The 27,493-nt window shown below is 41.8% G+C and overlaps 1 protein-coding gene across 6 annotated transcripts in view; it reads left to right on the forward strand.

Annotated features, from left to right (window-relative positions):
- Positions 1-27,493, forward strand: part of PRKN (parkin RBR E3 ubiquitin protein ligase) — a 1,292,545-nt gene that overhangs the window by 892,325 nt on the left and 372,727 nt on the right. The window lies entirely within an intron of this gene.

Consider the following 27,493-nt stretch of genomic DNA (forward strand, 5'->3'; position numbering starts at 1 on the left):
GTGTCCTTGTTTCACCGCAAGCAAGTTCATCCGAGTCACGGCATGTACCTGTATGCCTTTTTATGACTGACTAATATTCCCTTATAGAGACATACCATGATCTCCTTCTCCATTTATTCATTGATGGACATTTGTGTTGTTTCCACCTTTTTGCTATTAGGAATAACCTGCTGTAAACATTTGTGTACTTGTTTCGGGGGAGATATGTTTTCATTTCTCTTAGCAGTATACTGAGGAGTGCGATTTCTGGGTCACAGGATAATGCCATGTTTAACCTTTTGAGGAACTACCAAACTATTTTCCATAGCTGCTGTACTGTTTTGCATTCCTACCAGTAACTTATAGGGGTTTTTATTTCTTTATATCCTCTCCAACACTTGTTATTTTCCTGTTTTGTTCTGTTTGATTTTTAATAGCCATCCTCTTAGCTTTGAAGTTTCATGTCGTTGTGGTTTTGATCTGCATTTCTCTAATGACCAGTGATGTTGACTGTTAGCTTACATGCTAATTTGCCATTTGTGTTACCTGTTTGGAGGACTATCACTTCAGGTCTTTACCTGTTTTTTAATTGGGTTGTTTATCTTGTTGTTGAGGTATAAGAATTCTTTATGTATTCTGGATACTAGACACTGTTATCAGATACATGATTTGCAAGCACTTTTCCTATTCTGTAGGTTGCCTTTTTACTTTCATGATAATGTCCTTTAAGAGAAGTTTTTAATTTTGATGGGGTCCAGTTAATCTCTTTTTTGTTGCTTATGCTTTTGGTTTCAAAGGTAAGACTGTGTTGTCAAACCCGAGGTCATGAAGAATTACCGCATGTTTTCCTCTAATAGACTACCTCTTACTCATAGGTTGTTGATACATTTTGAATTATTGTTTTATATATGGAGTGAGATAGGGGTCCCTACCTCATTATAAATATATATATATTTAATGATTGCAATGTAGGTAAATATGCTTCACTATTGAGAATTGTGGTTTGGAACTATGTGATTCCTTGATTCAATGGTCAGGCTTTAAGTTTAATTCATTTCATTCTTACTTGTGATACTTATTTGTAATACTTAGTTTTAATGTTGATCAAAGCTGAAAAATATATCTCAAAACTATTTGACATTTCCAAATGGAAGAAGCTAATTGCATTGTTGACTTTGTAAATTCTGATACTTGTTTTTCAATCGCATCTGCCAATAATGCAATGTTTTTAATTAAGATTCACATAATATATGTGTCAACATATTATTAAGGAAAACTCACAGGAGGGTGTTGTGCTTTTATATTTTTAACAAAAGCATTTAAAAGTTAGTGTAACATTTACTTGTAGATCTAAAGATTCTGTTTTTAATGTTTTTCATGTGGCAGTTTTGTACTGATAAACTCTCTTTTTCACAAAACCATATAGCATGGAAACATTTCTAAATATTCATCTTTATATCTTCTCATACTCAAGACACTTTTAAAAATCCGTTTATTTCTCACTTATTTTTAAATTTTAAATGCTTTGAATTCTAAGAAATTTCAAGTATATGAAGTAAAAAAAAAAAAAAAAAAATAGTGCAACGACTCCTCTTGTACACATTAGCCAGGCTTTCGAGTATAGCAGGTTGTTCCAGGCTTTCCTTGAATTTCTTGCTAGCTTTTATTTTTTTTCTTTGGAATCCTTTTAAATACTTTTTGTGACTGTGCCTACTTCATTGCTGGTTATTTAAATCCTTCATAGAACCTTGCTTTATTTTTTTAGAGTGCCACTTACTACTAAGAACTTATCTTTCCTGGCATCTGTTTCTTTTCATGTTTAACAATAATAAGAAGAAAGCTGCATATTTGTGTATTTGGTTATTAAAAGACAACGTATCTGAAATAGAGTAGCCCATTGTTGTCTGCAGTTCTGGTGATTGAAGCTATCAAAAATATTTAGGATACTTAAAATTGTTAATCTGTTGATCAAGAAGTATTTATAAAACTAGTACATAGGCCTGTACTGCTCTCCACACATTAGCAATGTTGACTGTCACCCTATGTTAAGGAAACACTGTGGGGCGAGAGTCCTGGGGGGTGTGATTTAAAACTCAGTGCACAGACACAGGTGCCATGCTCCATCCCCACCATGGTGACCTGAGTCAATCAACCTGACCACCACTGGGGTCACACACTCCAGAATGAGCTAAACATGACAATCATCTTGATATGTATGTTTGTGTCTTTGTGTGTGTGTGTCTGTGTGTGTGTTTGCAATATGTAGAAACAAAAAAATGACATATTTTCATGGAAAGGTTTTCTAGTCTATGATTTTTAATAAATTTTGGAAACCAGGAAGAAGGAACACAGCAAATAACCACAAGCTGAGAGGAGTTAAAAACAACCTACTGACTTCCAACTGTGTAGTAAACTTTCTACACCGTCTAATTCATTTTGATACTTGTTTCTTTTAAATCTTCAATAGTATTTTATTCTTTTTTCCTTTTTTTTTTCAACAGTGTTTTAATATGTATCTTCAAAGGTGCTTATAAGAAAATACAATTCAGCTTGTCACAATATTGTCATCTGTTATTTAGCCTTTTTTTAACTGTGGCTCAAATTAGAAGTATTCCTCATAGTATGTGAAAAGAGGCTTTCAGATGTTATTATAGAATTTTTTTTTTTTATTTTGTAAAAACCAAACTGGATTATCCTGAATCCTTTCTCACCAGAGACTCTCTAAGAGTCTGTGTTTTAAGACTCTCACTGCCCCTTCAAGATACTCCCAGTTCATGAACATGATGTGTCCAGTATGCACACCAGGGTATGGTAAGTTCTGATATCAGCCTGTACATTAAGTCTTCATGAAGACTAATTTTTATATATTTTATATAAAATCTGTGTAAGCCCTACTATTACCTCCCCATAAACCAATGAATAATTTTGCCTACATCCTGGGCCTACTCTGTATATACAGAGTCAAAGAAGTCAAGTTCAAATCCTGGCTCTGAGACTCACCCCCTTTGTAATGTAGGGCAAGTTGCTTATCCTTCGTAGGTCTTGGTTTTGCTTTAAGGTAAAAGGGAGACGCTACAATTGCATCTATTTTGTACATCGTTCTGTGGGTGAATTAAAATAGTGACTCTGGGGGCGCCTGGGTGGCTCAGTGGGTTAAAGCCTCTGCTTTCGGCTCAGGTCATGATCCCAGGGTTCTGGGATCGAGCCCCGCGTCGGGCTCTCTGCTCAGCAGGAAGCCTGTTTCCTCCTCTCTCTCTGCCTGCCTCTCTGCCTACTTGTGATCTCTGTCTGTCAAATAAATAAATAAAATATTAAAAAAATAATAATAAAAAAAATAATAATAAAATAGTGACTCTGTGTTAGATAATGAAGACAGTGAACACATTCCAAAGTTTGGTTTTTGTTATTTGGGTTGTTCTGTAAACATGCATTCCTACAGACAATATATTTGTGCATATATTTGTATATCCATAGAGGAACATATGATCGATCAGACATTCTTTAATGATAGGTTGATGTTTCCTGTGATTCAGTACATAAATCAACCATTAACCAAGCATTGTTCACCTGTCCATCTGGTTTGTTGTTGTTGTTTTACTTTGCTTTACTTTGATTCATGGAACATAGAACAAGACACATAAAATAAACTAGAAAAAAAAACAGAAATAGAAAATCAAGGCTTTTTAAACTGCAGATAAGAACAGCAGACTATCAGGAACCGATGACTGAACCCATACTGTTTCCATGGCACAGCCCTCTTTCTTGGTGGGGTGAATTCAAGTGTTATATCAGTGGGAAAAGTTATATCAATGTCTATAAATCTTATAAATAAAACTTAATAAATCATAAATAGAATTTAATACTATGTATAAAAAGCAAAAATACTGGCTAATTCCATAATAGAACGAAAACTGTACTGCAAGGTCAGCTTGTTATTACTCCAGCAAGGCTCAAATTTTATGCCAGATCCATTCAGCAAGAAGTGTGTTGCTGGTCACATTGATCATGGTTCGGTAGAAATTTCCTTGATGGCTCTTGCCTGACCTCAGTAGCCTTCTCTAGAAAGCCTGGATCTCAAAAACCCCAGTATTATCTTTATCTTTGGTTTTCGGGGGATTTGCAGTGTTTTGGAAGTTAGCTTGTGTGTATGTATGTATGTGTGTTCTTTTATTGTCAGTTGGTTTAGCCTGACTGGATATTGTTGATTTCTCTGAAGAGTTGTCCATTTATCTTTCCACCATGGCAGTTTAAATGTCTAGCCAAATGGTTTCAGACCCGCACGGTGGCTACCAGCCATTTTTGGATTACAGTTTTTCCAAGAAAATTAATGCAAGATCTATTTAGATAGTCAAGGGGCATTGTATTCCTAAGGCCATCACTTCCTCTCAAAGATAGAGTTCATTTCTAACCCTAAGAGATGGTTCTTCTGCCCTGGAATCCAGAGCTTGACTTTTCTTGCCTCAGGGGTCTGCATGAAACTATAAATAGGACAGATTGATTGATAAAAATACATATTTGAATTTGCTTGATGACTGTGTTCCTGCTTTGGAACTGGCCAAAGGACTTTTTGATGCTCACCAACTAGAGCGATCCTCCTGTAGAATGGCATGGGTGCTTTTCAGATCTGACAGGAAACAGATATCCATAGTTCATGCATAGCGCTGTTCAAGATGCTCTCCCAGCCCGGGAGTTCAATGCAGCTGTGTAAGCCTACCCTCCGTCAGCCCATACAAGACAACCTGTCCCCCAAATCCATCACTAACTGGCTGCAGAGCCTGGGAAACAAACCATTCCCTAATGTTTGAATGGTGACATGATGAGGGAAAAAATGACATCAGTTTTCTGGGACTACAAACTTTACATAAAAGAACAGAAGCTCTAAGAAGAATTAGCAAACTATTTTTTGAACTACACTGGCCCCGTCCATTAAAAAAGAAAAAAGAAGAAAGAAAGAAAAGAAAAAAGAAAAAAAAAAAGCTGGATAGAGCATTTATTTCCATTGCTAAATGACCCACATATCCAATGTCTTGCTAAATGGTATCTATGCAAATTCACCATTTCTTTATAAATGTCTAATACCTCTCACCACCAAATTGTAAGTGTTCTTCTTTTCCATAATCTAGGCTTTCAAGCCTCTTTCAAGATCATTAAACTAAACCGCTTCCAAGCTCAATTTCAGATATATACATTGTTCAAGATACGGATGGCCAACAACGAAACATCCTTTTTCATTGTCATAGTTAGAATGATGAACAATTAAAACTGGTTTAAAACCCTTTTAGGTACCTAATTCCTTTGTGTGAGCCTCTCATTTGGCCAGAAATTTTGTCATGCTTTGTAAGACTGGGATGCCAAATTGTATTGCCCTGGGGGTAAAAAGTAAGTAATGACCAGAACTGTTACCAGGTACTTACTGTGTGTACGGTTCCTCTCTGAGTGCTTCCATATATATATATCCATTCAGTCCCCTAAAGGCCCCCTGGAATGGGTATTGCCATTTTTCCACTTTTATAGGTAAAGCACTTGAGGCTCATGGGGCTAATTAATGTACAGATAATAGTACAGTTAGCAAATCACAGGGCTGGTGTTCAGTGCCAACTAGCTGTGGCTCTAGGATGTGTCTTCTTAATCGCCATATGAAGAGAAGCCCGTAAACCACAGTTAAAGTACTAGACCTTTGAAAGTTCTGTGGAAAAGAATGTCAAATGAGTATCTAATTGTCTAGCACTTTTTCCATAGTTAAACCAACAGTGAACTTGAACTGTTCTAATTTCACAGAGGAGGAAGTAAAACCTTAATACAACTAAGTGCCCAGGAAGAATAGAGCCGAGGTTTCCATCCAGCGGTGGTGGACTCCCAGGCTCCACATTCTCTCCACTCCCCCACCTGCTCCTCTCTGGGCGGTGGTTCAACCCTAGATGTACATTCCAGTAACATGAATGCCTCGGGTCAATTAGAAGAACCTCAGGGATAGCTCCCAGTATCTGTTTGAGGCCCGGGGCTTTAAAGTCTGGGACTACTGTGGAGGCGAGCATTCTATGAGCATTAAGGTATTTTCAGTGGGATACTATAACGTTAATAAGTAAAAATTACTCCCTCTGCCCTTGCCCATTTTGTCCGTGCACGATCTGATTTGCTAGCCAGCATAGGTTTTTCAATAAACGTTGATGGAGTTGAAAATAAGATCAGCAGACACAGCCCAAATGGCCTATTTCCATAGCCTCTGAGAAGCTCTTGCATGAAGCTCCAGGCTTTGGGAGAAACTTTATAATTATTTTGAAATGTTTTCTGTCTTTTTTCTCTATCTGCTACTATGAGAATTCGATCTAGAAATTATTTTGAAATGCCAAAGCACTGTTTGCTTCTGCTCTGAAGACAACGTCACTCACACCAATTTGTTGGAGCTTTATTAATTTCGGTCGATTTATTTTGGAGTGTGCTCTAGAATTAAATGAAAACTGGAGAACAGATTTACCCCTGGTCCATTAGGAGCCCTGACAACACAGATTTCCTATAGCCTTGGGGTGTCTGAGGGAATAGTTGCTCACTTCTCTGTGACATGCCACTGCCATGGCCGCTGGTCCCGTCTTGGTGCATCCCTCCCTCTGTCCTCAGTGGTTTGCATTTCTGTTTTGTTTTGTTTTGTTTACTTCTCTCCCAAGCTCACATTTTGTAAAATTCCAATTTCTGTTTAACTCAGAATGACATTTCCTTTCTACCTCATATGTCCAGTCACCAGTGGCCATCCATTAGGGTCGTTTGCATCTTTGTGGGCAACATAAAGCTCAAGGCGGATAATCCTGGGCTGTTGGAGATACAGAGCCCTTCTTGGTGCCTCCACAGTCAAGAAGACTGGTTTCTAGACAGCTGGTCAGGGAGCTAAACGTAAAACCTGAAATAATTGCTTTTGGCTTTTTGAGTATTAACTCTCCCAAATACACACAAATAATCAAATCACCATAATTTCTAAAAACCACACTGAAAAGAACACTACATCAAAAACTAATGAAGTACTGAATGGCAACTAACGTAACGTAATAAAAATAAATAACCCCCCAAAATAAATTAAAAGATGGGTCACCAGGGGCACCTGGGTGGCTCAGTCGGTTAAGCGCCTGCCTTCACTCAGGGCACGATCCCAGGGTTCTGGGACTGAGCCCAGACTCTGGCTCCCTGCTCTGCGGGAAGCCTGCCTCTCCCTCTCCCACTCCCTCTGCTGTGTTCCCTCTCTTGCTGTCTCTGTCTGTCAAATAAATAAATAAAATCTTTAAAAAAAAAAAAAAGATGGGTTACCAAAGAAGATATGCCCAAAATCAATACACATGAAAAGTTTAACATAATTAGTTACTAAACAATTGCTAATTTAAAGCATAAAATATAATGTGGGATGGACACACACTCAAAGCAGGTAGGGATGTAAAATCATATATTTCTAAAAAGCAATTTGGCAATGTATAGTATGAGCTTAAAAATAGCAATAAGCTCCATAGAAACCTATTTACACACACATTCTCTGTATGTCCGAATCTGAAATATATAGCTTGCTCTTTCCCTAGCTTCTAGATCTTGCGCAATTGTGGTAGATACTGTGGAGATGCCAGTGCCAGGACTTAGGAAGCTGACGAGTTTGGAGTTCATACCTCATCTTCTTTCTGCCTCAAAATGAACTGAAATTAAATCAAATTTGCTAATTTCCAGAGATTAATGCTAAACTTCTTTTCAGTTTCTTTTGGAGGGGGTTCTTGATTTAGCAACTCTGAGAGTTTTCCTTTGATTTGAATGTACTAAAGTCAGGACCATAGTATAACTTTCTTAATAGCGACACCGAAGTCACAGAATCAAGGTTTATATCCGCTCATGTCCTGATCCAGTGTGGGTTGCCTGGGGATACCCCTGCCCTATGACGTCATTCTGGGACTCAGAGTCTGACTTTTGCATCTAATGCTTCTGTCACCCCCAGGGGCCTCTGAATCCCACTGATCGTCTGCCTCCAGGCCAGCTGGCAGAGGCAGAGAGGGCTTGAGCATCATGATGGAGTCTGTAGAGACCAGGTCTGGAGATGGAGCGCATCATCTCTTTCCAGATTCTTTATACCAGAACTCAGTCACACGGCCCTACCTGGCCACATGAGGGGCGTGTGTGTGTGTGTGTGTGTGTGTGTGTGTGCGTGCGCGCGTGCACACATGTAGGGGAATGGGGGAATAGGGTCTGGCTGAGTGCCCAGAAGGAAAAGCAAATAGGACTGCAAACACAGAGTGGCCTCTAATGCTGGTGGAGAGGATGGTGAAACACACAATTACTGAATGATTTTTTTCTTCCACTTTCCTCTCCCCTCCTGCAGCAGGAACAACACTCAGTCAAGGTAGCTTTATCGAAAGGAGTGCCGGGTCTATGGACGAGGACCAGAAAAAGAGCTGTACACAGAATTGGTGGTGTTCAGGAGCTCATTCTAGCTAGATCAGCAAGCACTGTCTTCACGGTCATCCGTTTGACCTTGGAAATGCCTACTTCAGTGAGGACAGTAGACTTCTGCCGTTGCTTGGTGTGTGTGTGTCTTTAGGGTTGTATGGTTGAAGGGATACTGTGCACTGACTGGAAATAGCCCCAGCAGGATCGCTCCCTTTATCTTTAGGAGGAAGCCCAAGTCCAAGGAAACTGTGTCTTTGGTTCCTACTTGGCTTGGGTTTTTACTTTCCAAGCTGCCTTTCATCTTCTCTTGCATCTTATTAAGTGGTTAAAAATAAAATAAAATTTTAGAAAAACAGAAGTAAGGTGGGAATGCTTTCCATAGACAGCAGAGAAAGCAAAAATAATCTCTTTCCACCTACTTCCACCTTGCACTGTTAAGAAGAACATTCTACCTTTGTTTTATAGGGGTAAAAGCAAACTATTTTTAAGTATAAATTTATTACTTATCCAAAGAGTTCTAGAAAAATGCCTGTAAGTACTTAAGAGAGTGACAAGAGTTGTTCAAAAACGGCTGTCTCTAGGCTTTCTTCTTCTTTTTATTAAAATGTATAGATCCGGATTCTTCTCCCTGGCCTTGTAGGCAGTCGGCACAACTTCCGAGTCTCTGCACTTGGCTTTATCAGTCCAGAGAGGGCTCTTCTGAGGCTCTAAGGAGTATAACCATATCAATAGAATATTAATTGACTTTTAAGTATATCATTTTAAGTGGCTTGATGTGTTCTTAAATTTATCGTGAGACATGCATACGCAGCAGTGTTTACCCACATTTATATTGTCATGGATTTGTACAGTTGTAGGGAACCTCTGGGACCCCCTCCCAGACCAGCGAACTAGCACCCCAGCTTCCCAGAAGCCTTCAGCAGGCCTTCCCTGCCACAGCCTCCTCTGTCCTGCCTCGACACACCTGTTACCTTGACTTCTGGAATACTCATCCCCTTACTCTTCATCATAGCATCACCCCCTATGGACACACATCCCTAAAAATGACAGATAATTTCCCACTTTTAACTTTCAAGTAGATGCTTGAAAGGTTTTTGCCAAATTTCCTTCACAAGATGCATCTAAATTCCACTTATACCCCCAGTCAGAAAACCCTGACTGTATGTGCAAAGTGTTCCACTATTCAGGATTTCCATTCTTCTCTCTATACATATATATACATATACATATATATATATATATATATATATATATATATATATATACACACATACATATATATATATTTTTTTTTAACTAACCATACTAGATAGTGGGTGTGTTTATGTTTCCCTTCCTCATCTCTGTTGCTATCTGCTGTGAGAATTTTTATTCCCTTTTCACCAGATGAATTGCGAGTTTGCAATCAGAGGTATAAAAGTAAATAATAACAGGGACCCTGGAGAGTTCCTTGGGCGAGGAAGATCAATTTTATTGCAGTTTGGTGAGAATAAGTCTTCTATCCATACTGTGAATTTTAAACAGCACAGCTCGCTATGTTCAGGGTTCTCCTCCTTCTGTCAGTAATTCTGTGTGCCCTGGCAACAGCCCGACATGACGGTTCTTGGAGGCCACACCTCAGCTGTCCCAAGGTTTATCTAGGAGCATTTCAGTTGCTGAGAACCACCGAGAAAGCTGGTGAGAGCTGCCAGAGAGGCTCGCAGCACCGTCTAGTGTTACAGATGCAGGGACCAAACCCTGCGCGTGCTCTCTAGTGTCTCAGGAAGTGAGGAGGGTGCTGGCTGGTCGAGAGCTGCAGATTTCTGGAGTGAGCCACAACTTCATTCTGAACAAATCGGGGCCGTTGGTGGCCTCTCGCTCAGGAAATCCTAAGTCTAGTTGAGATAGAAATTTCTTTGGATGTTAAGGCCACGATTCCTGATGGAGACAGCTGTTGCTTTCCTCCGTGACTTGCCCCCCTGCGTCATCGCCCACAGTGCTGGCCTCAGTGCCTCCCGATGCTGTGCTTAGATCTGTATGTTACTTTGGCCACACACACGTGTGCACATGCACACACGTGTGCACACAGACACACCTGCACATGTGTACATGCACGCACACACACGCAGGAACTATGATAAAACTTTGTTCTTCCTTACTGTGTGATGTCTTATATTAGTGAAACTTCATGCATAGAAATTGCAGTGAGCTGGTGACCTCCAACTATCTTTGAAATAATTAATAATGTGCTTAGAGGGGTGGATTTACATATTCATGAGAGTTTATATCATTTGGCTCCTGAGCAGGACAGTGAAACAGCTTAGTGTTTTAGATGCATGCCCATTTAGCAAGAGGAGGAGTGGTTTAATATTCTAATGTCAAGATGGAAATAAATATATAATATCTGAACCAAGCAATTATGTCACATATTTCCAGTAAAATCTGAATGTCTTCCAGAGCATCTTATATATCCTACTACCTCAGAGTGTGAAAAATTAATATCTCTTTTTAAGATTTTATTTATTTATTGGAGAGAGAGGCGAGGGGAGGGCAGGCAGAAGGAGAGGCAGACAGAGCATTTTAAGCAGGCCTCACACCGAGCGTGGAGCCTGAGATCATGACTTGAGCTGAAATCAAGAGTCAGACTCTTAACCGACTGAGCCACCCAGGCGCCTGGGGCAAATTAGCATTTCTTATGTTGTCCGCTTTTCAAGCCTTTACTAGAAAACTTTTATCTTGGGCCTGTGTGTTTATAGAAGGAAACTAGGAAAAGCAGTGGAAAGGAGTGGGGAATAAGAACGTGTTCCAGGGACATTGTTACATTGTTACATTGTTACATTGTCTGACCTCCCCTCCCATTGCCGAGAAGGGCTTTTTCTTGTGGCTCACAAGTTACAGTGCTTTGAGTTGGCTACTGTACAGGTTTGCTAGGGACGACATAAAAATTAAAAAAAAAAAAAAAGGTTGGGGGGGCGGGGGGGCAACTCAGCAGCTTAAGTAACAGAAACTTACTCTCTGGCAGTTCTGGAAGCTGCCAGAAGGTTCGGTTTCCTCTGTGACTGGAGAATGGCAGCCCTCGTGCTGCCCTTTCACACGGTCACCTTATGGGAGCCTGTGCAGCCCTGGTGTTTCTCCCTGTGTTGTAATCTTCTCTTCCTGGGAGAACATTACTCAGATGAGTCTAGAGCCCCCCTCATGGCTGCACCATAAGTAAGTGACCTGTTGAAGACCCTTTTCCAAATACTGTCACCTTCTGAGGGACTGAGGCTTTCAACACCCAAGTCTGAGAAACACAGTCCATTACATCCCCCTCTAGATTCTCAGATAGTTTTCAAGTGCTTGGAATTCCCAAAGTTAGAGAAGGTCTCTTCTAGAGAAGAGCATGAACCCCGTCTCTAAGTTCCGCCCCACGGTGGTTTAACTGTGGGGTGCTCCTGAAGGTGAATCTCGTCCCCCCTCTCTCCTTCCCCAGCACCCCCACTCGTACTTGGCATCGACTGGTTTCCCACTATCAACACTTGTAAATCTAAGGAATACTGGGAACTTTTTGCCAAGTGTCTAATTTTAAAATCTGGGCTCAATAACAGGTTGAGAGGATCCACTGAACTTTTACATCTTTTGTCAAAGTAGACACACAGTAGTCTCCTTTGAGGCCAGCGTGGTCAGGAGGTCCTTTGTGGCCCCGTCTCCGTCTTTGGTTTTCCCAGATGGATTGTCATGAATCAGAGCCTCTGGAAAAAGGTTTCACTCACTATTGTGGACTAAGGTGCTATATAACCAACAGAGCTCAAGATACAATGTCTCCCACGCAGATGTAGCTTGGTTTGTGCCTAGGGTGGGTGCGGTGTTCAGGTGGGTAAGGGGTTTTCTTCAAAGTGATGCTTCCATCCCTTAGCTCTGCCACCGCATTGGGGTTCATCATTCTCTTCGTGGTCACACTGATGCCCACATCCAGCATCCAGCTGGCAGAGGGGAAGGAAAGCCCCTGCCTGGGTATGGCACGCATCTCTTCATTCCACTGGCTAGGACACAGACTTTCAGCCTTATGTGCTACAAGAAGAGAACTCGAGAAATGAAATCTGGATAAATGCCTAGGGACAGAGAGAATTTAGGTAGACACTTGGCAGTCTCTGTCACAAAGGGCTTCCTTTGGAGAGTTGGTCATTCAGCTTCTGAGTGGTAGACTCCGTCGCACATCCAAGATTCGGGAATCATGGGCCAGATTCTGACTTTGGTGTCAGATGGTATGTATCCACTTCCAGATTTTCTTACCAGATATTGAGCTATTTTCTCATTTAAAATGACAATAAGTCTCAACCCAGGGAGAATTAAATGAGATTGTATGTAAAGACGATTGGCGCAGCTCCCGATACACACTAGGTATTCTGTATGTGGTAACTTCCCGGGCACTGCCAATCTGGGGCCCAAACTTCAGAATGTTTTCTTGATCTTTAAAATTCTAACAGGAAACCCAAAGCTGAACCTTAGATTTAATTAAGGTTTCACGGCTAAAAAGCAAAAATAAAGCATTCTTTTTTGACATTTTCTACATTAGCCCATTAACAAATAACAGAAATAATTCCTGTGAGTCAGGAATTAACATTATAGAAAGTATAAAATGTTACATAAATATAATCCTGTAAAAATATACTTAAAATTTCTTGATAGGCATTCTTATTAAAATTCCTACATTATATTCACTCTGTATAACCAGATTTTCCACATGTCTTTTATAAAGTAGATATATGTAGGAGTATAAATAGTTGCATTAATGAGGCTACTTTTATTATTTCTCTTCTTTTACCGAGAACATCAATTTAAGCTGCCTTCACTAGGACTTTAGTATGAAGTTTAACTCCTTTCTCAAAAATTTTATAATCTGAAGATGCCATGTAAATGTATAAAATTTACACATAAATATAATTTAAAAACCTTTCACAAAACCATAATTTCCTACCGTGCGACACACACTCTGCTATTTTCAGTTTTAACCTGTTCCAGATGCATCCTAAGCAGGTAAAATCCAGCCCTCTTTTAAATCAGCCCATTTTAAATCTTATCCCTTCAAAGGAATACCATACCTTCCCTTAGGAATCCACCTTAGTGTTCAGTCATTTCAAGGACTGGAAGTATTCTCAAATACTATGTAATTATAATTGTTTATAGGATTTTTAAATATAGCTCACGTCTTACTCACGTCTTACTCCCACCGCACTCCCCCCTGGGTGTCGGGGTACCGTCTTCATCCGTGCCACATGCAGAGAGCCCCACCTCCCCTCACTCCTATCCCGCCATTCGTACATGCAGGGACCTCTAGAGAAAGACAACTGAAAATATTTTCATAGCCTAAAAAGTAGTGACTTCTAAGAGTGTTCACTTCTCCATTGTACTGTGATGTGTAAATTAATTAAATTAATTATTTGTTATGTCTTTAAAGGTCCATCAAAAATGCACTAGTTAGGGGGCGCCTGGGTGGCTCAGTGGGTTGAAGCCTCTGCCTTCAGCTCAGGTCATGATCCTAAGGTCCTGGGATCGAGCCCCACATCGGGCTCTCTGCTCAGCAGGGAGCCTGCTTCCTCCTCTCTCTGACTGCCTCACTGCCTGCTTGTAATCTCTGTCTGTCAAGTAAATAAATAAAATCTTTAAAAAAAAAATGCACTAGTTGACTGTTGACAGCTTTGGCTGTGATGGTTTCTGCCATTTTGATTCTTATAAGGGAAATGGTCACAGTTTGTTTGCAGTTCACTCTTCGGGGCCTACAATAAGTGGCATTCGTAAGTTAACTTATGTTTGTTTCTCTAGAACACTAGATGGCTGTTGTAGAGATAGTGTTGAACTAGAAGTTGTGAGGCTTGTCCTGACTCTGCCACTAACCAAACACCTAGCTAATTTGGTCAAATCACTTCATAGCTCCTGGATACTGGGCAAGCCTCTTGCATATGTTACCTTTTTTAAGTTTCAGAATGAGTCTGTGTGGTCAATGTTAATAACACCAGCTTGCAAGGGAGAAAGCTAAGGCTCCTAGAAGCTGAAGTGAAAGGTGGGTCCGCCTGACTCCAAAACTAATTTTTCCTGTCCACTTTTTATTCATGTAATTAATTTCATGTCCAGAACCTCACTGCCTCAAAAAACACTATGATCCTTGACTGTTGGCCCCTGAACCAAGAGTTGCTAATTATTTCCATGAACTTTAACAGACTCAGAATAAATAAATAAATAAATAAATAAATAAGGCACAGAAACCACAGTGAAGCGAGCATGTACCAGCTAATGGATATGCAAGGTACACTAACATCGCAGGCTCTGTGGGGTGTCTTTAGATCAGTGGTTTTCAAACTGTGTTGCATGGAACCATGGGAGGCGTTGTCCATGTGGCATACTGAGGCTTATTTTATGTAGAAAGAAATACGTGGACAGTGACGTAGCCACAGATTGTGCCTGTTACATTAACTGAGGGTCCTATTTCAATATTTACCAGGCAAAATGAAGGGTCTGTTTGGACTTCAAGTCATAGCAGAGACGGTTTAGTTTTCTTTATATGTGTAATTTTGAAGAATAAAATGAAAGAACTACATGCTTTCTAATGTGAATTAAAATTACATAATTAAAAATGGCGAAGACCCAACTTTGATTGCCCTATATCATTGACATAGAGGGAAACCCTGAGGTTGTTACGATTGAAGTACTGTGTTATGGAGTCTTGTTAGTAGGACCCAAAAGTAAAAGATTTAGGGCACTTCCAACTCCAAAACCACTCAATCCATTTTTTCCTTTGGATTTCTGTCTCTGTATTTTAATGTGAACTCATTTCAGTTAGAGACTGTTTACTTTCTGCTACTCACTTTAGTTAAATCTGGTCTTGGTGAGCTTTTATTGTTCACACATAACTAGGCAAGTAGTAAAAGATGTTGGTTCAGAGGGAGGAAGATCTCTTGTTGGATGAAATACTATCCCCACCATCAGAATTTATTTACCTAATAGACCACTTTAGAAGGTACTGTTTCCAAAACTGGGTATTATTCTAGGCTGTGCACAGCTGTCTCATATCAATAGAAGGGGTAATTACCTATAAAGTATCCGTAACTGTACGTACATGTGCAGTGTAGCACACTGCATATAAATCAACAACGGCTAAATTCAAACTTTATTTTCCAAAGCAAACCTCTAGGCTGTGATTTTGCCATTCTTCTTTCTGATCCAAAAATAACAATAAATCAAGGTAGGAAAACAGCTGTAAAGTTGATAATGAGATTTGCAGCCATCTAAGATACAATCTAAGCCATGAAGAAGTTTAAAAGTCCTATTACTCATTTTCCACTGTGCCTAAAATCCAGGACACCCCCCCCCCACCCCCCGTTCTGGGAAAAGGAAGCCCACCTTGTCGTTTCAAGAAGGCGGCTGGCACAGGAAGCTCTTTTCCATAGCTACACCCCAGGTCCTAAGATGTGTCTGGGGGAGTTAGAGGATCACTGACAATTTTGGAAGCTTTTGGGGGAATGATAACTGCTAGCAGAAATATTCTGTTTACCAGAGAGACTGAAATGAGACTCAGGTAAATAATAAGCATTTCAGAAAATTACCCAATCACATATTTAACCACTCTAAGACATTCTCCCGGGAAAATAGCATGCATTTTACAAAATTGCTTATAATTGTGAATTGTGTGTTTGTGAAGGAAACCAGTGAGGTGGTGGGAGGCACATTTGTGACAGCTTAGCGATGGAGTCTTTTTTTAAAAGGACTTTGAATGTGAGAGAAACATTTGCAGTTGCTTTTCAGATGCCAATAAAGTATGTGTTTCAGAATGTTGGACATAATATTCTAGAACAGACTACAGAGTTATGCCCTGGGGGATGAATTCAAAGTACCTTGAATTGAGAACATTTAGCTATTGTTTTAAGAATACATTTTCTTTATGAGACTCTAACTACATTGTAAGGAGATATATTTCTATTTTAAATATTAATTATTCATATTACATAAAATACCCTATTAAACCTACTGTTTTTATTTCATGTAGAAATGGATAGTTTAATTACTGTAATCTTCAAGAAATTGTCCAAATAGTTTAAAATATTTCCCCTAACTTGGAAATGGACTTTCATTGTCATTAAAAATTATTCTTGGTGCCATGTTGGGGAAGTATATTGAACTGCTGCCTCTTACTGATATCATTTGTATCACCTGAGTAAAAACAGACATCAGGGCTCTCTGTTTTATAAAGTTTGCCCTCAGAATATGAGATAAAGCAGATCTTATTATCATGGCCATTGTAGTCATATTTTCCACTTTCTAGGCTCTGTGCGAGTCAAAGGGAGGAACAACAGTTGACAGAAGAGCTCAGCCTTGCCCCCCACGTGGAGCTCCCAGTTCGCTGGGGGGTACAGACATCCATCGAACAAGCAGCTGTGTAATTCCTGATTTCGATAGGGGTGGAAGAAATGCAGGAAGTTAGAGCAGGGTAGGGAGAAGGGCCCTGACAGAGGGAACATCCCAAAACCAAACCTGGAGACAGGAGGGAGGAAAGCAGGCTTGAGGAGCAGAAAGCAGACCAGGGTGGCTGGGTCAGTGAGAAGAGCCCAGAAGGGTGGGCGGGGCCGCAGCAGCCCGCTCCTGAGCCTGCAGTCAGTGAAGACTTGGGGCTCTCTCAATCCCCTGCCCTCAGAAGAAATGGAAACTCTCAAAGCTTTCAATAGGAGAAGTGGCAGAATCGGGTTTGTATTTAATCACTTCCACGGGAGAAAGGAAGGCAATTGCAAAGACACAAGGAGGCGGGGGAAGGCCAGGGAAGGGTGGGTAGAGAGCGCTGCAGCCCGGACTCAGTGTCCGCTTGCCTCAGTGGCCCTGGTGCCCGCGCCGTGGACCCAGAAAGAACTGGACCGACTCCAGAGTCCTGTACAAGTCCTGTGTGACCGGAGGCGGTGACGGACCTCACTGTAGGAAGAAAGGCAAGAAGGAGGTGTCGAAAGATATTGCTTAGGGTTCTACCTTCACGACAAGATGGGCGAGAATCCCAATAACGCCCGTGTGGAGAACAAAGAGAACGTTTTAGTACTTTTATTAAGATTCATCTGTGGTGAATGACGCTGTATTTATTGGTTGCAAAGTGATCTCCACATTGTAACTAGCAAATACTCACAAAAAGGGATCACAGAATTAAAAGTAAACAGAAAATTATTTTTTATTCAGTTCGGTGTGGGAAAGGTTTTGCTTTTCACTTGGTGTGGAAAAAGGCAGGCAGGGCGAGTGCTAGGGAAGTGGGATTCTGTGCATCACTCCAGCCGAGTTTGCAGTAGCCTTATGCCTCTCAGATCCCACAGAAGCACAGTACAAGAAACAAACCCAGAATGTCTTCTAGGTCTGCCTTGGAGGATTTTGCCCACTAGCTCAGTGTCAACTCATGGAAGAAACTTCTCTTTACACTAAGACTCTTGTGATTGACGGCAACCAAACCATAAGAGAGGAGGAGTTCATTATTAAGGGTGGGGTGTCTCCTGTTGCCCAGGGATCCGCGTGATAAAGACTCATGTCTCTGTATATCTGTACCTGTCTGCTTCCTTCCACCCTTCCTATAAACGAGTTTCCTCTGTTTCCCCAACTCCTGGAGCCACAAATACAACTCTTGGCTCATAAACGAAAAGCTTAAAGTCATATGCCTTGGTCAAATGACTCACTTGATACAAAGATATTTGGACTTTAGTCGAGGGAAAAGCGTTGATTCTCCTGAATTACACATACAGTTCTGATGCCACATGAAACATCACTGTTGGAGATCATGATGTTTCCTCTGTTCTGACCCCGGAAAGATCAGAGCTTCGAACGTATAGCTCCAGCAACTGTAACGTTCTATGGTAGTGTATTTTTGCGTGCTGTCCTAAATCTGTGTCCTCAGGAGTCTTTTGCACTCTCCTAAAATTAGTGTTCTCTCCCATGTCTTCGGTTAATCCTATTGTAGTTGTCTGTATTTCTCTAATATCTCAAATCCTTTCTAGAAGATGGATAGATAAAGAATTCCATTTGAAAATAGTAATAGAATTTCTAGGTGCCAAAAGGGTTGAGAACAGTCTTGGTCTAGAACATAGCAGATATACAACGGAAGGATAACAGAGAACATAGTCTTCATAGAATTTTGTTCCTTTTCTTCAGGCATTGATGTCATGGCTCCATAGTGATTGGATACTTTATCTGCATCGTGTAACTAACCTGTAGCCACTAATCATACGTGCTTATTTAAAATTTACAGCAATTAAAATGGTAGAAGATTAAAACTCAGTTTCCAATGATCATAAAATGATTTAAACATATCTAACAGCTGCCACACTAGGGCAGATGGTAGAGCATTTTCATCATCACAGAAATTTCTGTCACACAGCATGACATCAGATAGTCTGAAATTTTCTCATTAATAGCTTGAAAGTAACTTGCAAATTAAAAGACCCAAACCGACACCCTTTGGGTCTTTCTTTGTCCTGTTTCTGGGGCTTTTGTCTTTTTTGTTTGCTTCCATTCTAGTTTGTAGCTCTCAACATGCATGCCTCACTTAGTTCATCCCTGAATTCTGTAGGAACCTCAAGGTCTTCCCGCAGCTGCCCATTGGCTCCCTGTGTTTACACTAATCAGGATTCTATTTTCACCCGTCACATCAGTGCTCTGGCTAAGCCTCCCGTGCCTTTTCATCTTGCTTCTGAAATTTAGTATCACATCCACCTCGGTGTCCTCCTTGGCAGACTGAATTTCTCTCCTGTTAACTCGGAGCACCCTGTGGTTTTGCATGTGGATCCTCACATACAGAAGTTCCGTTCCCCTCTGGGTCCCTTGGCCTAGATTGCCTGGCCGCATCCCCTCTGTGACTTGTGAGACCTCAATGTCCTCCCCCCGGCTAGATCTCCCCAGGTCTAGTGTTCTGTCTTCAAGAGTCTCCTCTCCTGTTCCCCTCCAGAAACCATTGCCTATGATTGCCTTACCTGATGTAAATCATTCTCGGTAAATCCAGATTAAATTGGATTTAATTTAATTTAGGGTGGAAGACACCCTTCAAATCTGGTTCTTTCTCTGGATTCCCCATAGCTCAGTGGCAACCTCACCAGAAAAAGCCACTTCATACATGGGCACCCGCTGAATTGCTGAGGTCATATAAACTTTGGACCAAAGTTAGTACTCTGACTTCTGGTTGTAGCCCTGCTTCTTGCTTTCTGTGTGAGCTTGGACTGCTTCCTTCCCCATCCAAAATGGCTTTCTTGCTCTCAGGAGATTGGGCTGCTCAGTTGCTGATGGTTCTGCCAGGCTAAAATTCTGTACTTTTATTTTTATTCTTTTAAAGATTCGTTTATTTATTTATGTATTTATTTGAAAGAGAGAGAGAGTGAATGAGAGGGAGAGGGAGAGAGAATCCGACACAGACTTCACACTGAGCACAGCCCAAGGTGGAACTCAGCACCACAACCATGAGATCGTGACCTGAGTCCCAACCAAGAATCAGATGCTGAATTGACTGAGCCACCCAGGCCACCCCTAAAATTCTGTATTTTTATAAAGTTAGTCTTCTAATCTGTTTTATTCTTGGGTCCCCTTATATATCGTGGTAGTACCAACATTCAGAAATTGCTGAATTTACATCTGATAAATATGATTGCCTCTTGACATGTGAACATTTTGCAAAGCCTCCCGTTAACAATTGTGCTAGACTGGAACAAATCCATCCCTCCATCCCTCCGTGGATTGGGTTATTCCTGAGCTCAGTGCCAGGCCTCATAATAGAAATGCAACAGCCAGAAGACACGGTTTCCTCTTTGAAGGAGTTTCCAGTCTTATTTGGAAATAGGCACACACAAAACTATGACATTAAATAATTTACTTATTATAGGCAAATACCTACTATATTTTGTTGCAACATAATAGTTTATCATGTTGTTGTTCTTAATTAAAATGGCTGTAATATCCTGTGACTAGGACATTAATTTTGAGTAATTCTCCATACTATCTCTTTAAGCCATTAAATTCTCTTGGTAGAATTGGGCCTCAGTTTTAAGGGACTCTGTCCCGCTGAAATTACTGCTGAATACTAAAAGCATGACACAGAGAAAAGCACTTTGTTTTTTGTGTCAAAGAATTTGTACTGTATTGAAATACTTACTGCATCAGTGAACACTTGACTCAATCATGTCCTCCATAATGGTTTGGATACGTGTAGGTAGAGGCTGAAAACCCACAAACATTAGGAAAAATAACAGTATCTGATGATTTATGCTCTCAGAGGCCTTATGCTTGAACTTAGCTTTTATTTTGCATTGAATTTTGATCCTTCCAGTACTAGAACTGAAATTGAGGGAGGAAAAAAAAATGAATCTTTCTCCTCTTCAAAGGTATTTCTCTAGTTCGTATGTCATTTTTATTAAACTAAAAATACAAAATCCAATTCCAGGCCACATATATATGTATAGGTGGTATTTAACTGTGCTTTGGCTCCCGGGGGCACTTGCAGGATTGATATGGCTTGTGCTGACATGGTGGCATCATTTTCAAATTCAGCTCAGTCTTCCACTGTTACCAATTAAAGTGTGAGTGACACTAACTAATTAAATCGAAGAAAAGGGTATTCATAAGTGAATGATGTAAATAGAAAATAAAGTTAGCAATTGACATTATGACCACAGGATTTTTTTTTTTTTTTGAAGAATGAGCTGTGTGTTAAAAGGGTATATTTCAAGACAAGACAAAAAGGCCATTTGATTGACAAACATGATTTGTGTTTCAATTAGCTACGTTTATGCCTTGCTCACTGAAAGTACACAATATCCTTCAACAAAGCTTCTTTTTTGTTAGTGAACTATTAGCTACGTCAACTAATTCGTCACACCTGAAGAAGCTGAGCCCAGTTTTATGATTTGGTATATATTTTCTATATCCAGGGAACCCCAAAACACACTGGAAAGGTGCAATATGTAGTCTGAAATGTTGGGACCATTGGCTGTGCAACCCATTTTAAAGAAATAAGGTTATATAAACCAAACAATGGACAAGTATACAGGGACCTAGCAATAAGTTCAATATGTTTGAGTCAGTGAATGGAAAAGATAACTGAAATGTGATATATATTCATGGCATAAAAAGTATATAGAATAAAAGAAGTAAGGAATGGATGCTACCTAATCTGGTGGGTGATAAGGATCCATATTGGTACTGAGCTTTCTTGGAATGGTTGGCATCTCAAAGACTACTGACGACACATGGTCCTGGTTATTAGGAGTGAAGATGAGACACAGTTGTCCCACTAGTCTCTCATTTTTAATGGCTTTTTAGTGCATTCTGAAGCATTCAGAACTTCACCTTTATATTTACTATAATGGCCAAGCTTTCCAACCAAACGCATTCTAATGGAGGGTCACAGAAGTGCTCTCCGTCCTTCACAATGAAGAACATGCCAGAGGGAATTTAGCTTCAGTTACTGATGGAAGAAGCGCAGATGTGCCTTGAACTGGGACATGTCTGTTTTCCTCGTCGTACGCGTTGAAGGAAATCTGGGGTCTTCTGAAATGAATGACGTTGTGCATGAAACCAGTTTGCTTCGCAGAGACTCCTGGAGCTTCAGAGCTGATAGCAACCCTAGAGATTGTTTGAAAGGCCTGGATACTTTGGGGTTTTTTGCTTGTTTTTTGTTTTTAATTTAAATTCAGTTAATTAACATATAATGTATTATTGGTTTCAGAGGTAGAGGTCAGTGACTCATCAGTCTTATGTAACACCCAGTGCTCATTATATCATGTGGCCTCGTTCATAACCATCCCCCAATTACCCCAGCCCCAGCCCCAGCCCCTCCCCTCCAGCAACCATCAGTTTGTTTCCTGTGACTGAGTCTCCTATGGCTTGTCTTCCTCTCTGATTTCATCTTGTTTTATTTTTTCCTCTCTTCCCCTATGATCCTCTGTTTTGGATACTTTGTAGGTAAGAAAACCGAGGCACAGAAAGGTAAAGTGTCTGTGGCAGAGTGGGGACAAGACTGGTTTTGTACGCAGATCTGAGGCTGAATTCCATCTCTTCTGGCTGTGTGACCTCAGACAAGTCACTCCGCTTCTCTGGGCTTTGGCTTCCTGATCTCTAATTGGAAGGCTTCTTCTCTAAGTGCGCCTGAGTTAATTAGATGGTTAATGAGGAATTCTATTGTTTTTAACAGTTTTATTGACATAAAAGAGGCACATGTTTAAAATGTGCCATTTGTTAAGTTTTATATGTGTATATGTCACTGAAATCATCACAGTCAATATAAGGAACATGCTAATCAACCCCTCACCCACCTCTCTGCCCTACCCCTATTCCCCAAGCAATGGCAGATCTGTTTCCATTTCCTCTGTATTTTCTAGATTTGTGTGTAAATGCTACATACAGTACGTACTCTTTTTGTATGATTTGTTTCATACAGCAAAATTATTTTTGAGATTTATCATTGTCATGTATGTATATCAAAAGTCCATTCCTTTTAATTGTTGACTTATATGCTATTATGCGCATATAGCTACAATTTGCTTATCCATTCTTCTGTTGAACATTTGGGTTGATTCCAGTTTCTGGTTATTACAAACCAAGCTGCTGTGAAATTTTATGTGAGTCTTTGTATGTACATATTTATTTTTTCTCGGATAAATACCTAGAAGTGGAACGACCAGATTGTATTTTAGGACTTTCTTTTTAAGAAGCTGCCAAACTATTTACCAAGGATCTTACACCGTTTTAAGTTCACATCCAGAATGTGTGAGAGTCGTAGTTGCCCCACATCCTCTCCAACATTTGATATAATTAGTCTTTTAAATTTCCTCATTCGATTAAATGGGTAGTGGTAGTTTATTGTGGTCCTATGTTCCATTTCCTCGATGACTAATAATATTAAGCATTTTTTGCCATTCTTTAATTTTCTTTGGTGAAGCAGCTGTCCAAATCCTTGCCATTTTTAAAAATGGGGTTGCTTTCATATTATAAAAATTTAGTATAATAATACATAATATGATTAATTTATATATTCTAAGTACCAGTATATTATCAGATAAATAATTTGCAAATCTTGTTCCTGCCCTGTCCGTGGTTTAGCATTTCATTTTCTTAACAATGGCTTTCAAAGAACAAAGGTTCTTAATTTTAATGAAGTCCAATTTATTAATTCATTTTTTTATGGATCGTGCTTCATGTGTCACATCTAAGAAATCACAAAGGTTTTCTCGTGTTCTCTTCTAGAAGCTTTGTGTAATGTTTTAGATTTATGTCTCTGATCTATCTTGAGTTATCTTTGGGGTATGGGGCCAGGTCTGAATTTAAGTTCATTTTTTCATGTGGATATCCAGTTGTCCAAGCACCATTCATAGGAGAGAGTACCCTTTCCCCGCTGCATTAACTTTGCACCTTTGCTGAAATTCAGTTGGCCATATACATGAGGAGGATGCATTTTTATTCTCTCTGTCTTGTCTCATCGAGCTATCTTTCTGTATGCCAGCTGCATACAATCTCGATTACTGTCGCTTTATAATTGTGTGGAACTCTGGAAGTCATGATCCCTGAACTTCATCCTTCCTTTTCAAAGTTGTCTCGGCTGTTCTTGCTTTCTGTTGTTGTCCTCTGGCTCCCACGTCTACAGTGAGGAGGCCGGGACAGTCGCTAGCCCAGTAGTAAACTAACCGCAGGCTCCCACGGGAGCCAGGCAGTTCAGTTAGGAAAGAAAGGAAAGACACGAAAGAAAGAAAGAAAGAGAGAGAGAGAGAAAGGGAGGAAAAGCAGCTGTTTGGTCTACATAGGAAGAGGATTCCTAAAGAAAGAATAATTTGGACAACAGTAAGCAATAGAAGTTAAAAGCTGACAGGAAGTTTTCTTTAATGGAATGTTTAGTTTAACTAATTTGCATGAACTATGATTTCTGAGTAAAAGCCATTAGCTCTTCAGCCACTTTGCCTTTAATCAGTCTCATTGTTGTTTATCCCTTTGATTCCTCCATTTATCAGTCTCATCCCAGCTGATGATTCATTTTCAGCTGCTGATGAGTCCGTTCCCGAGGCTCTCATCCTAGTGGCCTCAGCATTTTGTCGAACGATAACACACGGCCACCACCTATTGGCAACAGAGGGCAATATCTCCAGTTCTGGTGGCCTCGGGGGAGAAAGTCTGGTTCCCATTCACCTGCTTTATGACCTATTTTCTGCGAACTGGTCACCGTGAAGATAGCCAGCAATACCCTTAAATCCTGATTAACAGAACGTTAAATGATGAAATTCCAAATAACAGAAATACTGTTTTAGTTCCAGGGGCTTCACTCTGAATTGTTACGAGTAGTGTTTGTCTAGTGTCTGTTTTTGCAATGAGTTTCATATAATGAAAGCAATAAAACACTTTGATTATTATCATAATAGTAGGAGCCACTTAAATATTGCTTGCCCCAGATGAGGCACTACTTTAGTACACGTTAAATAAAAATACTGCCGGTAGCTCACTCTCTAGGAATGTCAGGAGTGTAATCTAGACTTGTTCTCATCCTGGGGGTACAGGTGCGTAGACCTTCCCTTCTCTCGCCCAGTCTTTTGTGGGATGGTTCTCCGGTCTTTCCAGTGGGGCAACTTCCGCTCTCCCTGAGGGTGATGATAATTACTGTCACATGAAAGGTCACCAGGAAGAATGACAGAGAGAGTGAAAGCTTTTCTTTTCTTTCTTTTTTTTTTCCCCCTCGCGATCTTTTCTGCCTCGGTCCCTTCTCCTTTAGAGGAGTCCTGCTCGCGTCACCCAGTGCAGTATTTGAAAAGAAAGTGTTGCTCATAAGCGTATTTGCAGAGGGCTTACATGATCCAAATCAGATAAAGTCCTCCCACCATGGAAGTGCCGCAGTGACGAGAAAGTGGACACTCCTGTGGCCACTGTATCCCCGGGCTCTTGAGAGAAAATCCTCCTACCCTGGTAGTGTTTGGTGCTATCACTGAGCAAACAAACAAACATTTTGGCCAGGGAAAGTGATCAATAAAATACTTACCTATTTGGGACTTCATTACCTGATCCCCACCCAAAAGAAAACAAGAAAGAATGTTCCCTGTTAACTGTATTGGCAGGGATACCCTGGTGACCTTTCTCCCTCAGGGCCGCGTTCCCAAGTCAGAACCCGAGAAGGCGAGACAATTCTCAACATTGTGTCAGGGTGACTGGTCCATTCTTTTGTGAAGATTCTCATTAAAAGAATCTGTGACACATCGGAGAAACTAAACATCGAGATCGAATGTCCAGAGAGTTGTAATGTTATTTCAAACAAGAATTTGAGTCTCTACTAGGTGAACCGGATATAAGGAACGTTCTGAAATTCTTTAGCGCGGTATTTGTCATCTTTGCGCCAAAGGTGAGAAGAGCTGAAAGGAAAGGAAAGGAATCTGGGCGGGTCACCAGCACCTACGGCCACTGCGGCCTCGTGACCGGAGGGCACTGCTGGACTCTGGAGCTCTCGGGCACACTCCAGTCTCTCCGTCTGCCAAGGACACCCCTCCCCCTCTGCCCTCTCAAGGGCAGCGCTTTCTCCCTCCCTCTCCCCAGACCACAGGCCCAGAGATAAAGCAGGTCCTTTAATTAAGCCCACTGTTTCCCCTTCTAGGACCCTCTTCAGCCCCAACTCCTCTGAGGGTCATCACCATTGCTCTTAGCCATCTCCTTTCCCTCCGACACTGGGTCCTCAGGTCAGTCCTGCTCAGTCACAGAAGTTTCTCCTCCCCAAACTCTGCCTTCCCTCCCGGGGAGCGGTCTGACTGGACACGAACCCCTCCCTGCACTGTCCCTGGAACAGAGCCCAGACCGCCGGGCAGAGCTGGGCTTACTCCGCATCCAGACACATCCGGCTACTTGAAATTCCTTGTCCCACGAGCACTGGGTGGCGCCTGGCGGTCCCACCGCTCTTCTCCAGTGGCCCCCGTGTCCCGGGCTCCTCTGTGACCTTCATACCTTGATCTCTGCCCTCCTGTCTCTGGTCATCCTGCGCCCCCCTTACCAGATGACCACACTGCATACATCCCTGCCCTCTCGGGTAAAACCAGAAGCCGCTGAAAGGGAGCTTTCTTACTGCCTCACAACCAGATCTACAGCCCGCTAGACGGTGGTCTCCGCTTGGGGCCACTTCCCTCCTGTTGCCTGGAAAGAACTGTTCCTGCTCGAGTCGAAGCCAGCCCTTCCCCGGGGCCCCGAGCGCGCCCGCCTTTGCCCACCTCTGGGCTCTGCATTTTTAGTCACCGGCTCTCTCCTCTCCGGACTCTCCTTCCCGGGCGGAGTCCTGCTCTCCTTCCTCCGCGCGCAGTAAATAAACCAACACCAAAGAGCCCAGGACGGAAGGTCCGCCACGACCCGCTCCTGGCCCTCCGCTCCCTGGCGCGTGGCTTCAGGCCCCGCCCAGCACCCCTTCCCGTGCCTGGGGTCCAGGTGCCGCTTGCGTTTCTTTGCCTCCCGTTTCTTCTTTACCCCAGTCTGGCTTCTGGGCCTCCCTTCCCCTGGAATACTCTGCTAAATCAAGTAAAGCAGCCCTATTTCACGAGCAGCCCTGGGTGCTTCTCGTGCTTTTTCTCCCTTGATGGCGTCTCCTTCCTCTGCCCGATGACCAGTCTCCGGAGAACCCATCCGTGGCACCTTAAATGCCTTTGCGTGCCCATGACTCCTATGACTCCCATGACTCTCAGCCTGGAACTCCCTCGGAACTGCGGATTTCGGATCCAGCGGGCCCCTCGAGAACCGCTCAGGTTCCCCAGGGCACCCACAGCATCTCAGACTTCGCTGCTCTCAGAATCGGTCCTGCTCCCAGCGCACCCGCGCCCACGTGGACCCGTCAGGCCGCGGCCCCTCTGACGCTCCCCCAGGGACTCCCCAGGAGCTCCCCCAGCCGTGCCCGCCAGAAACCTCAGCGCCATGCCTCTCCCTCCCTTTCCGGGGCCCCTGAGGACCTGCCGCACTCCGGGTTGATTCCCACCCCCAGAGCATCTCCACCGCTGCCTTCCCTCCGCTCCCGGGCCGCCCTCCTAGTCCAAGGCTCTGGCAGCTGTTCCTTCACCTACGGTAATACTCTGACCCTTTCTCCACGTCTCGCTCAGACCCCTGACGGCCCAGTTGCCGCGGGTGAGCGCGGATGTGAATTCTG

Source organism: Mustela lutreola, chromosome 6, assembly GCF_030435805.1.
Source record: "Mustela lutreola isolate mMusLut2 chromosome 6, mMusLut2.pri, whole genome shotgun sequence".
Classification (NCBI taxonomy): domain Eukaryota; kingdom Metazoa; phylum Chordata; class Mammalia; order Carnivora; family Mustelidae; genus Mustela; species Mustela lutreola.